Source organism: Dipodomys ordii, unplaced genomic scaffold (genome assembly GCF_000151885.1).
Source record: "Dipodomys ordii isolate 6190 unplaced genomic scaffold, Dord_2.0 Scaffold9, whole genome shotgun sequence".
In the NCBI taxonomy this organism is placed as follows: domain Eukaryota; kingdom Metazoa; phylum Chordata; class Mammalia; order Rodentia; family Heteromyidae; genus Dipodomys; species Dipodomys ordii.
In genome coordinates this window covers 23,834,844-23,848,411 of record NW_012267225.1, presented here as the reverse complement: position 1 = coordinate 23,848,411, position 13,568 = coordinate 23,834,844, and positions in this window count along the sequence as shown.

The window sequence follows — 13,568 nt, the reverse complement described above, 5'->3', positions numbered from 1 at the left end:
GACGTGCTGATGGCTGGAGGTGGGAAAGACAAGGAACTATTGAAAGAGATGGAGAAGAGCCACTACATGGGTGAGAAAAAAAAAGTAGGAAATATGTTGTCTGAGAACCAAGAATGAAAGAATCCAGTTTAATCCAGTCAGAGGATTGGTCACCTGACTTAGAACCAAAGAGTTCATTAGTGACTTGAATACCAGGTGCAATTGATTCCATGACAGAGTGGGAGCAGAAGACTTCCAGACAGAAAGGAAGATTATTTTGAGGACATCACCTGTAAAACAGCAGAGAAACAGCATTAAGGGGTGTGAGATAAAGGAGAAATGATTAATCAAATTGTGCCTTTGGATGAGGAAATTATATAAGAGAGTATATGTTTTCTTGCTTGTATTTGTTTATATTTTCCAGATTCCTAAAATAAGTTTATGTTGGTTTTAAAAACAGAATTTAGGTGAAGTAGTAAAAAGGAAAGATATATGAGTAATTTTCCCTTCTTCTGGTTTATCGGTCTCCCTACTACATATGAAGTGTATCTGCTAGGAAGACGAAAATAAGAATCTAGCACAGTTCAAGTGGCTCAAGTCTATAATCCCAGCTACTCAGGAGGCTGAAATCTGAGGACAGCAATTCAAAGCCAGTCTAGACAGTCCGTGGGACATTTATCTCCAATTAAGTACCCAAAATACTGGAAGTCTTGAGTACAATAGCTCAGGGACAGAGCCCAGGCCCTAAGTTCAAGCCTCAGGACTAGCACCAAAAAAAAAAGGCAGAGGAAAGAAAAGAAAATAAGAATATTTTCACATATTTACATATTTATTTTGAAATGCTTTGGATTAAACTGAGGGCCTTGTGCATGCTAGGCTAGTACACTACCACTAAGCTTCATCTTCTCCATCTCTTTCTCATAATAAACAACATCCTCAAGACATCAACTCAAAGAGTCTCCAGGGTATGCATAGAAATCCATGTGTTCTGGCTCAGCTTCAACCTGCCCTAAGCTATAACGAGAGGTGTGGCTGCCACCCATGAAGCATCTTCAAAGGAAAATGCTTTCCTTCTAGTAGCCATCTGTTCTGATGATTCAGCTGCTTTTCATTATTTTTGAATGGCAAGTGACTTTAATGCTAAATAATTTTGTTTCTTATCTATATATTAAGGCATGACCTTACATTTTGATTATCTAATAAACAGCTTAATTTCCACTGAAGGTACTAACTCAAGGGCCAGGCTTTTATAAATACAGTACACATAGTGGTTTCATGATAAAAATCTGTAGAGTGACAAATACACAAAAATGATTGGCATTCCCTAGATCTAGACAAGTACAGGCACCATGTTATCATACTTTCTAATGAAGCAAAGGGGGAAAAAGCAACAACAGCATTTTTATTAGTAAGATAAGTTTTTTTTATAAAGCCGTATTATTTTTAACACACAAATTGGATCAAGCAAAACATGAATATAACCCCACCACTGGATTTCTTGTCTTCTAATATGTGAAGTATGCATTTGATCTTGTCTCCTGACCTGCTATAGGACTCCTAAAATCCTTGGGATCCCCAAATACTTTCAGGGGATAATGGTTTAATGGTTGGTAGACACGGAAAAACCTCAGATGGCTAGTTTCACCAGAAAAGCTGAGCAGAAATAAAAGATTAGAACTTGAGTGTCATCCTTCAGCTTTGTTGAGAGGACAGGTAAAGTTGGTCACAAAAAGCTGATCATGCTTACGAGTAAAGCCTCCACAAAACCCCAAAAGAACAGAGTTTAGAGAGGTTTCAGATAGCCTAACATATGGAGATGGTTGAAGTTGGAGCGTTTTGAGAGAATGGAATGTCTTTAACACCCTCCACCAAATACACACTTCTTTCTCCCTGTGCTGCTCTTCATCTGAATCCCTGGTCCTATCCTTTATAATAAGCCAGTAAGCAACATTTCCATGTGTTTTATAACCTGCTCAAAGGGAGACTCAAAGTGGGGTGTGGAGTGGATTTTTTTCTCTAGGAGTTAAAGCACAAGTAGAGCAACCTGGTCATATAAATTGGGGGAATGAGAAGTTTGAGGGACTGGGCAACCACCTGTGCTATCTGCTGTCCCCAGGAGTGGCAATATTAATCACTTGCTTACTAGTGGGGTTGAAGCCTAAATAGTTTAGGGTCATAGAAATCATCTCTGCTGTAAGAATATAAAAGTGAGAAAGTGAATCCAAGGGGAGAAGAGGGAATGGGAGAAAGGAAAGAGAAACGATTCTAGTTGGTTGGAAGACTAGAAGAAACAGATATCCTAACCAGAAATCACCACGAATGGCCACATGTGTGGGTGAAACCATTTCAGCCTTTCCTGTTCACCCAGCCTTGTAGCTGAAGACAGTCACTTTAGGAAGTCTAGGAAAGCCAGAAGAGGATCTACTCAGCTATCCAGGCAATCATGGTGAATAATTGTTTTAGACCACTAATTTCATTTTATTATAAATAAAATATGCCTGATCCAAAGATGTTTAAAGAGCAGAAAAGACCATAACATATAATCAGTAAGGAATAGGTTTAACATGAAAACAGAACCTTGCATTTTCCATTCTTTATTATTTGGCATATACATATATTATGTGTGAGAATGATGCTTAAACACATTTAGTGAAATTGTTGAGTAAATTAACATAGCTGTAATCTCATATTGTTATCCTTCCATTTTCTGACAAGAACACCTAAAATCTACTTTTTCATTTACAAATATACCTATTAGGATACTATTAACTATAGCTAACATGTTAGGTATTAAATTTTTAGACTTATTCATCCTAAGTATTTGCAACTTTTATGCATTCCTTTGTGAATGATATTTATTTCTGCTGTTCAGTGGCAGAAGTTATCCTCACATTTACAGTTATGACAATTAACCTTCTTAGTATCTCTGTTGCTATATGAAAAAATGAATTCCATCCTAAGTATTTGCAACTTTTATGCATTTCTTTGTGAATGATATTTATTTCTGCTGTTCAGTGGCAGAAGTTATCCTCACATTTACAGTTATGACAATCAACCTTCTTAGTATCTCTGTTGCTATATGAAAAAATGAATTGTACATTTTTGTTTCAGAATGTTAGGAACAAAGTTTTTGTACATTTTTTATTGTAAAAATGTTGTACAGAGGGGTTACAGTTCCATGAGCACATTTCCAATTGAGCATTGTTGTCTCTCCTTTGTTTTCCCCCTACCATCCCTTCCCTCCCACCTCCATAACTACCCCCGGCCCCCTGCCGAAGTTATAAAGTTTGTTTTCAACATAGTGTTTTGTACATCTCATTGTTACAATTGGTTAGCCTGTATCCTTATTTAAGCATTTTGTTTTTTCCTTCCCCTCCCCGAATTAGAGAAGTGTATATACAAGATGCAGGGCACCAAATAAGTGAAATCAGGGGCTATACCATGAGGGAGGAACGTACAAAGAAACAAAAAAAATCACATGGTACATTACAAATACATTAGAAACAATAGTAAGAAAAAAAGATATTTGTGTCCCTATCTTGGGGCTCATTTCACTTAACATCATTTTATATGGTCATATATACATAGCTTTTGGCTTTTTCTGCTTGTTCTACACATGTACTAGTTAGTGCAAATAGGGGAAACCATGGGACCTATGTTTCTTTGGGCCTGGTTTACTTCACTTAATATAATTTTTTCCAAGTCTTTTTCATTTCTTAAAAAAATGGGGTAATGGCATTCTTTCTGATGGAGGCATAGGATTCCATTGTGTATATATATATATTTCTTGATACATTCATCTACGAAGAGCATCTGAGTTGGTTCCATATCTTAGCTATGGTAAATAATACTGTGATAAACATACTTGTGCTGGTAGCCTTAGTAAGGCCTTGTTTGTGATCATTTGGGTAAATGCCCAAGAGTGGGATTGTTGGGTCATAGGGGAGCTCTCTGTGGAGTCCTTTGAGGAACCTCCATACTACTTTCCAAAGTGGTTGTACAAGTTTACACTCTCACCAACAATATAGTAGGATTCCCTTCTGGCCATATCCCCTCCAGCATCTGTTGTTATTAGAGTTCTTGATTATAGCTTGGTACTGACACAAGAACAGACCTGAGGACCAATGAAATAGAACTGAAAACCCAGAAATGAACCCACAGACCTAAAGGCACCTAATCTTCAATAAAGGAGCTAAAAAATAGAATGGAAGAAAGACAGCCTTTTCACTAAATGATGCTCGCAAAAATTGGTTAACCACCTGTAGAAAGCTAAAGCTAGATCCTTATATATCACCCTGCACCAGAAACAACTCCAGACTTCAAATTCAAAGCAGACACCCTGAAAACATTACAGGAAGGAATAGGAAACACCCTAGGTCTCCTTGGCACAGAACGAAATTTTCTTAATAGAGACCCAGAAACACAACAAATCAAAGAATGGTTGGACAAATGGGATTGCATGAAGTTGCAGAGCTTCTGCATGGCAAAGGACGTAGCTAGCCCAATAGAAAGCCCATGGACTGGGAGAAGATCTTCACTAGCCATACAATGGACAATGGTCTGATATCTAAAATATACTTGGAACTCAAAAACTTAAATCCCCCAACAACAAATCCTCAAAGGAACAACCAATAAATAAGTGGGCTAAAGACTTAAAGAGAAACTTCTCTGATGAAGAAATAAGAATGGCCAATAGACACATGAAGAAATGCTCAACTTCTCTAGCCATAAAAGAAATGCAAATCAAAACAACATTGAGATTTCACCTCACCCCATTTAGAATGGTTATAATCATGAAAAAGTTAAAGAGATATACATATTGGTGTCAATAAAGTTAACTTTAGTTCATCCTCATTAACTACAGATGCTTGAGTTGTACTGGCAAGGTCTAGAGTCTAAAGTCAAAGGTAAAGCTAAAAAGGGGTGAGAAAAAGCAAGTATAATGTGCAATTGATGGTCACAGGACTAGGGACTGCCTTTACCTTGACATGCTATCAATTAATAATCCAATTTTCCCTTGGGGTTAGAGATTCCTCCAAATGAACAGTACTCCTATGGGTTGTTATCAAAATTAAATTCAAAATGAGAAGTAAAAGAAATAAAATTATTACCTGATATTTATTTCCAGTGCTTACAATAACAATTAGAATGAATAGTTATAGATATTTCATTGTTAAGTAAATCATCAAATCAGTCCCAGGTTTATTTTTCCATATTTTCATATTTTGCTGACATCTTAAACAATTTACTGAAACTAATTGTTTCTACCATTTGAGCAACAAAATTAAACACCAATTAAGGTAATTCAATTTATTTTTCCCATTGGTCTCAAAAATTTATAACCCTGTCACTTTAGTTAAGCTATATCTATGTGTGTTGATGTAAATAATAGTCATGTCTACTGCAATTATTCATATTTAAAGAATATTTTAATTTATGTTTCTGTATTTCATTAGCCAAGATTACTCATTTCTGGTCACGTTATTTTCCTAGAATGCTCAGAGGCAAGTTCAACACCCATCAAAAGTGTTTCCTAGATGTAGAAAATTCCAAAATATTTACTTAATCCATTAATATAATCAATCATTATTAATAAAAATATTTCCTCCTTACACTTGCACAATGCCTAAAATTCCCTCCATTAATGTTATTTTATAATGGTTATCATTTGATATACAGTTATTTTCACTGAACATTATCTAAGATATAAAGGTTGTGCTAGCACATTATCTAAAAGCTTTTGTCTGCTTAATTAACTCATTATTAATCAGCCCAAGTTAAGATAAGTAAAGCTCAAATTAAAGATGGGAAAATTTTGATAAAGATATACAAACAAAGGAGTTCAGAGTTGGTTGATATGCATCCTGACCTCCTGTGGACAGGTCACTGTTGGGTAATTGGAATAGTGTGTTGAAAACTCAGATTCTATTGTGACTCAAAACACTGCAGAAAATAATAGGGAGGACACTAGGGAAAGTCAGACTTTCAAAATTAATAACTTTTTTAAGCTATTGCATGAAAATCTAACTTCAGCCATCCTTGGTCTGTTAAGAAAGAATTGAAGTAAAAATGTCTCATCTAAATCAATGGCTTAATAATGATACAGGTTCTCCTAAGCAGAACAAATGTCCTTACCTCTAAAATATGATGGTCATTAATGCAGTACTTGTATTAATACAATCCTAATGCACTAGGCAGAGAACAAAATCTTGATGGTATCTCTCACATGGAGGAAAAATGTCATTCCATTGATTGTGCCTGGAAAGAATCAAGTGCCCCATGTTCTAATGGCTTTGAGCTTATATAGTAATTTACAGGAAGCTAATGTTGTGTACTCAGGTTGGAAATGAGAGCTAATTCTGTAACTCTGGAGAGTTTTTTAAGATATCAGTGAGGTTGACTCATTTGAAGATAAACCACAAGTCAGAGTATCTAGTATAGTAAATGTTGCTTAAAAGGAAATATATTCCCAGCATTACATTAAAGCTGTTGCTGATGAGGTCAATTTAGGAATTTTTTTTAAAGGCAGGTACTACTTTCCAGTTCTTCAGCTCACTTTGCTGAATTTTCCTGCCTAAGTACTCAGAGAAAAGGGAGCACCAGGCTGGAGGTCATGGAGTCAGGAGCTGGAGTGGTTTTGCAGACTGCTCTTCTTCCTCACTCTCCCCCTTTCATCATGCTCATTGTGATGGCTGATCAAAACCAGCAGCTGGTTGAGATCAGAGGGGCCACCTGCCCCTGCACTTGAGAAATCTGATTTCTAGTCAGCTCCCTTCTTTATCTAAAGTCATTGTGATCATGAACAAAGCAGAGAAGGGAGCAAGCAGAAAGAGAAAAAGGAAAAGCTGAAGCAAACCAAACAGCCACCAAACAGCCAAACCCCATCCAGAATAGAGAAAAGCAGAAAATCTATTTATGAATGTGTTCCTTATTTTTGAGATTAGAAACAAAGAAAGAATAGAATTTGTTGTTTAAGACATTTTGAAATAATGTATCAGAATTTTCAAGTAAGTCAAATTTCAAATAGGACACTTGCTGTTGACTCCAACCTCAATAGGACAAAAATGAGTTGAATCTTAATTTCCTTCTTCTACTAAAAAAATTCCTAAGAATAAATCATGTTATCCAGGTAACCTATATGTTTTAAGATGCATCTTATTGCCATTTATTCCCTCTATCACTTTGGACCAAAATATTTTATCACTTTTTCTCTACCACAACATAGCTTTAGCACCTGTCATTGAATACTGTAGACTACTCTAGACTACTCTACTTCTACGTGGTCCTATTCTTTCTTAAGCTATAATAACATTCCTGAAATAACAGGGTGCCAAACTTCTTCTAGACCATCCATAATCCTTATTACAATTCCTTGCATAATTATCTTTGTCTTTATGGTATTGAAATAAAGATTAAAGTTTCCATGAATAACATCAACCCAAACTTAGAACCATCCTTCCAAGAAACTGTAGGGAAGTTAAACAACTCACTCAGAATTAACTACTGCTAAATATTAACTATCTATGTATTTATTTAACTAGGAATCATAAGGCAGAGACTATCTCCACCACTTCCTACACATAGAGAAAGTAATTTTGATAGCTTACTGGAGAGAATGGGTTGCTAATGGCTGGAGATAACTGTCTCAGGTTCATGGACAGCAATTTTTAAACATACCTGTAACCCATTCATGACATGTTAGCATAGCATGATGACTTTGGGAATGTCATCTATATGATGCTACACAGTGATTTTCATATAGAGATGAATATTAGAATTGATCATCTAGCTTGGATTCTCACCATTGAAGAGTAAGATTTGGAGATGACGAGTATATACATAAATACAACTGACTGGTAGAAAAAGACTAATGATCAGGACAGAGAAAAATTATTGCAAAAGATGAGGTTAAGCCAGGCACCAATGACTCATACCTGTAATCCTAGCTAATCAGGAGGCTAAGATCTGAGGATTATGGTTCAAAGCCAGTTTAGGCAGGAAAGTCCATGAGACTTTTATCTTCAATTAACCACTGAAAAGCTAGAAGTGGAGCTATGGCTCAAGTGGTAGAGTGTTAGCGTCGAGCACAAAACGTCAGGGATACCACACTCAGGACTTGAATTCAAGCCCCAGGACTGGTGAGCGCACACATGAACACGCGCGCGCGCACACACACACACACACACACGTAAATATGAGTTTATGTTCATAAAAATCTTTCAGAAACATCAATTGATTACTGACTCTACACTTGGCACAGAGCTATGTAGTGGGACACTAGTCATGAAGAACCAGCTTGCAAACTAAAAGATAACCAATCCCATTAATACACTGGAAGTAGAGAAGGAAGTAGCTGCAATGATGGAAACACAGATAGTCTTAGTAACATTAAAAGAAAAGCTGAATTTTAATAAGTAGAATACTAGGGTTTAAGAAACTCAGAAATCAAGGGAATTATGAAACATCATAGGTGGAAAATGGCTAGAGAAATCAGAAGAGAACTGCCTTCAGACTCCCCGAGATACTCGTGGGCAGAGTGGAAGGAACTGTTTACCCACAGCCACCAGAGATGAGAATGGGAGCAATGAACTGAAGCCTTAACTAAGGTAAGGAGCTGGGTGCCAGGTTAATAAACAGAACTACAGATGCACAGTACATTTGAATTGCAGATAAATGACAACTAATTTTTAAGCACAAATAGGTTTGTTGTAACATTTAAAACTCAATTGTACTAAAAGATTATTAAGTGTTGATCTGAAATTCAAATTTAACTGAGCATCCTGTCTTATAGCAGAAATTTTAATGGGAGCAATTGAGATTCAGAGGCTATGTGAAATTGAGCTTTGGCTCTAGACAGTTTCCCAGAGTAAGCCCATGCATGACCTCTGGAGTACTTTCAGAGTCTTTGATTCCTGTGCCTGATACAAACCTGTGTAATCATTGTCCCTAAGGTAAATGCTAGAAATCTCCATGTTTGAGGTCTCACCTGCTTCTGTGATTCATTAAAATCTTAGAGAGCTTTCAATAAGTAACTCTGAAATGCAGGAAATAAAGAAGCAGACAGGAAACATCATGTTGCAAAAAGACAGATCAACAGTACTCATTCTAAGGAGAAAGATTAGATAGATAATGTGGGGCAGGTGGGGGCGGGGGTGATGCCAGTCCTGAAGCTTGGGTCTGGATGCTATCCCTCAGCATTTTCATTCAAAGCTAGTGTTCTATCACTTGAGCCATGTCTCTATTTTCAGCTTTTTTTTGTAATTAATTGAGGATAAGAGTATCATAATCTTTCCTGCCACAGCTAGCTTCAAATTACAATCCTAAAACCTCAGCCTCCCGAGTAACTAGGATTATAGACATGAGCCACTAGCACCTGGCAATAGATGATTCTTGTATCCAAATTTAGAAGGCATCTGTTCAGAACTGGGGAGTCAAATTGATAACGTGAAAAGGGATCAAAAGAAATGCTGCTTTCATGACAGAGACTAAAAATAGGAGTTATGAAGAAATTTGAAAAGAAATTGGCAGCAGTATTAAGAACCCCAATGAGTCTTAGTAGCATTGGTGTGTAACAGTTGATCTAAAGCATAAACTTCATCCACTCTTGATGGTGCTACCAATAATAAGAAAAGGAACAGATATTAGAATATGGGAGACTAAATTAATTAGACTAAAAGTAGGCAAGAATTTCAGGGAAACGAAGAAATGAAGCACTGAACAATTCTAGACTGGAAAGGGAGCCAATCACAACCAGGAAAATGCTGATGAACATGGAAAATGTAGAACAATCTCAGGATTAGATGCCAAGATGAGCATAAAGGATGTTTTCTCTTAAGGGGAGCCAAAGATATTAAATGACAGGAGAGGATTTCTGCATTCCTGATAGGTCAAAGAAATGTAGAGGCCAGGCATTAGTGACTCATTAGTGGCTCCTAGCTACTCAGGAGGCTGAGGATCACTACTGAAGCCAGCCTGGGGCAGAAAAGTCCCTGTGAGACTCTTATGTCCAATTAGCCTCTCAAAAACCAGAAATGGCGCTGTTTTTCAAAATGGTATAGTGCAAGACTTGAACAAAAACGCTCAGGGATAAACCCTAAATTCAAGCCCAATGACTAACAAAAAGAAGGAGGAGGAGGAGCAACAGCAGAGGTGGAGGAGGAAAGAGAAAAGGAAAGATTGAAAGAATGGCCCTACAGACTAGATGTATGTATGTATGGAATTCTACAAGCTCTAAGCTATGAACTAGAGTTAAAAAGGAGTCATCAGGATAGGTGATGAAGTTGTCTAACGACTTGTGTTATTAGAGCTTGATAGTTTTTAAATTGTGCTTATTTATGTGTGGGAAGTAAATCATAAATTCTAATGAAGAACTGATTAGATTCTCACCTTTTGTGTGAAAATATTTCCCCCAAAAAGTCTCAGAGGGTTATAGCAGTTACCGCATTCTGCATAGTAACAATCAAAAGTTTACCCTTCTATTTACAGTTCCTCTGTTCTCTTATGATGCAAATGTTTGTTTCCTGTTGAAGAAAAGTAGCATTTTCTTTGCAATGATAAAGAGTCTTGGTTTATGGCAATCTGTGAAATGCATTAGGTGAAATGAGGTGTTTTTTTTTTTACTTTTTCTCGCCTTTTATGAAAAAATTCAATAGCTTCACATTATATGTGAACATTTTCTCACAACTTTCCTATTTAGAAGCTATTATGAAATAGTCAAATGGGAAGTAAATGTTCTCTTCACTTCACAGACCACTTACAGGAAAGCACAAATGTACAGATAACAAATTCAGGAAAGTGTAAGATGAAATTCTGAGTATAGCAAGAACACAAGAAGCATCAATAATGAAAAGTCTCATCGTGATTTATGCCACAGCATTTAATGTTTCAAATGTGCTTTCCAAGTTCCTCTGTCCTCAGAAGATTATTATCTAGAGACTTCATGTTCCTTCTAATATCTATTATCACCAGGACAGAAATATATTGGCAGCATTAAACCACCTAATAGAACAACTAATTTAATTATGCTAGTTTTGTGGAAAGGGAAGTTTAGAGTACTGCTGGGGAAATAATTCATGTTGAAACCCAGCCAGAAATGGAATCTGCCAGTAATATAAATAGTTAAAAATAATATTTTCAAAAAATCCAAATGCTAGGTTTACCACTGTTTGTTCTTAGCTGCTCAATTCTAAGAAAATCTTGCATAATGGAATTTTATTATAAGCATTTTCATTTATTATGGCACTTAATGTAACTGAAAATATACTAAAATATGTATCTTTAGCTTGTATTAACATTTCATATAAAACCCAGGCGCTGGTGGCTCATACCTGTAATGCTATCTTCTCAGGGGGTTGAAATGTGAAGATGCAGTTCAAAACCAGCCTGAGCAGGAAAGCCAGAAAGAACTGGAAGTAGTGCTGTGGCTCAAGTGGTTGAGCTATAGTTTTGAGCAAAATGATGCTCAGGGACAAAGCCCAGGTGCAGAGATCAAGCCTCAGGACTAGGGGAGAGAGAGCAGGGGGGGGAAGAAGAAGAAGAAAGAAGAAGAAGAAGGAGAAGAAGAAGGAGGAGGAGAAGAAGAAGAAGAAGAAGAAGAAGAAGAAGAAGAAGAAGAAGAAGAAGAAGAAGAAGAAGAAGGAAGAAGAGGAGGAAGAGAGGAGGAAGAGGAGGAGGTGGAGAAGGAGGAGGAGGAGGAGGAGGAGAAGGAGGAGGAGGAGGAGGAGGAGAAGAAGGAGAAGGAGAAGAAGAAGAAGAAGGAGGAGGAGAAGAAGAAGAAGAAGAAGAAGAAGAAGAAGAAGAAGAAGAAGAAGAAGAAGAAGAAGAAGAAGAAGAAGAAGAAGAAGAAGAAGAAGAAGAAGAAGAAGAAGACAAGGAGGAGGAGGAGGAAGAGGAAGAGGAGGAAGAAGAAGAAAAGGAGGGGGAGGAAGAGGGAGAGGAGGAGGAAATTCCATATAATAGTACTATTGAATGGAAAATACAGAATTGTTATATTACAGGGACTCCCAACTCTGAGCCCCTCTCTAAGGATAGTCTGTTTCATTGCTTTCCTTTTGCTTTCAAATAAATTTGGTGTCTGCTTAAAAAAAAACAGAACAAAGGATTGCTATACCACAGTATGCACATACAACATAATACTACCATGCTAGTAAAAATCATTTTCTTGAATAATATTTGGTAATATGAAAACATTCACATTTATTATTAAGGGAAAAAAGGAGATTCAAACCAGAATGGTTTGTCTCAATTGATATTCATATAGGTTCATATATAACAGTAAAGAAATTGGACAGCAAGAGAATTCATAGAAATATTAATGGTTCTCTGAAGTCATGGAATATGGAGTGATTTTTATTACATTTTTGTTATTCATTATTTTCTGAATGCTCTTTGGTAAGCACTTAACAATTATCCTTAACAATCAATGTAATATGAGAAAACATTAAGTCTGATTTTTATACATGTATTTGTGAGAGATGAGGATATAGCAGATTGGTAAAGCACATGATTAGAATGAGTAAGGCCATGAGTTCATTGCCCATTCCAAGTATAAAAATGTTCAGCTCAATAAGAATTTGAAAGCTGACAGGCATGAGCGATTAGCAGTTGAACTCACTAACTGTATGAGATGTAATGACATTTCTAAAAATCCACTATAAAATGACCACATCTGTCCAGGTGCTAATGCCTCATACATGTAATCCTAGCTACTTAGGAGTCCTAAGATCTGAGGTTTGAAGCCAGCCAGGCAGAAAAGTCTCCATGAGATTCTTATCTCCAATAACCATGAGAAAACTGGTAGTGGAATTTTAAGAGAGCTAGCCTTAAGCAAAAGAGATCCAGGACAGTGCCCAGGCCCTGAATTCAAACCCCATGACCAACAAAAAAAAAAAAGAAAAAGAAAAAGAAGAAAAAAAAAGAACACAGCATCCAATTGAGTTTATTTTGTTGTTGTTATTTTGTTTTGTTTTGTTTCCTTTTTGTCGGTCATGGGACTTGAACTCTGGGTCTGGCTCTGTCCCTGAGCTCTTTGGGCAAGGCTAGCACTCTACCACTTTGATCCTCAGTGCCACTTCCCATTTGTTGGTGGTTAATTGAGATAAGACTCTTACAGACTTTCCTGTTCCAGCTGGCTTTGAACTGCTATTCTCAGATCTCAGCCTCCTGAGTAGCTAGGATTACAGGCGTGAGCCACCAATGCCCAGCTACAGCATTCAATTCATCCAGTTAATCTCTCATTAAAACTTGAAAAAGGACAGCAGGGAAATGAATAATACAATAAGTGTACAGCAGTATGTCAAACTCTACATACCCTGAATAGGAATAGAAATTTAGTAAAAGGGCAACCACACACCAATTTTGAGTTTCAACTCTACCCATACTAAAGATGCCATCTGGATAAATCAGTTCCTTTTATTGAAAAGAAACATAGCATGTTGAGTTGAACTGAAGATTACAGGATATAAATATTGACAGCACTTTATATGGTAAGTACTTAAAACATCACTTTCTCCTCCCACACTCCAGTTGTCAAGTGTACACAGAAAGTACACATTTATACTGTCCTGGGCTGACAATAACATATATATTTA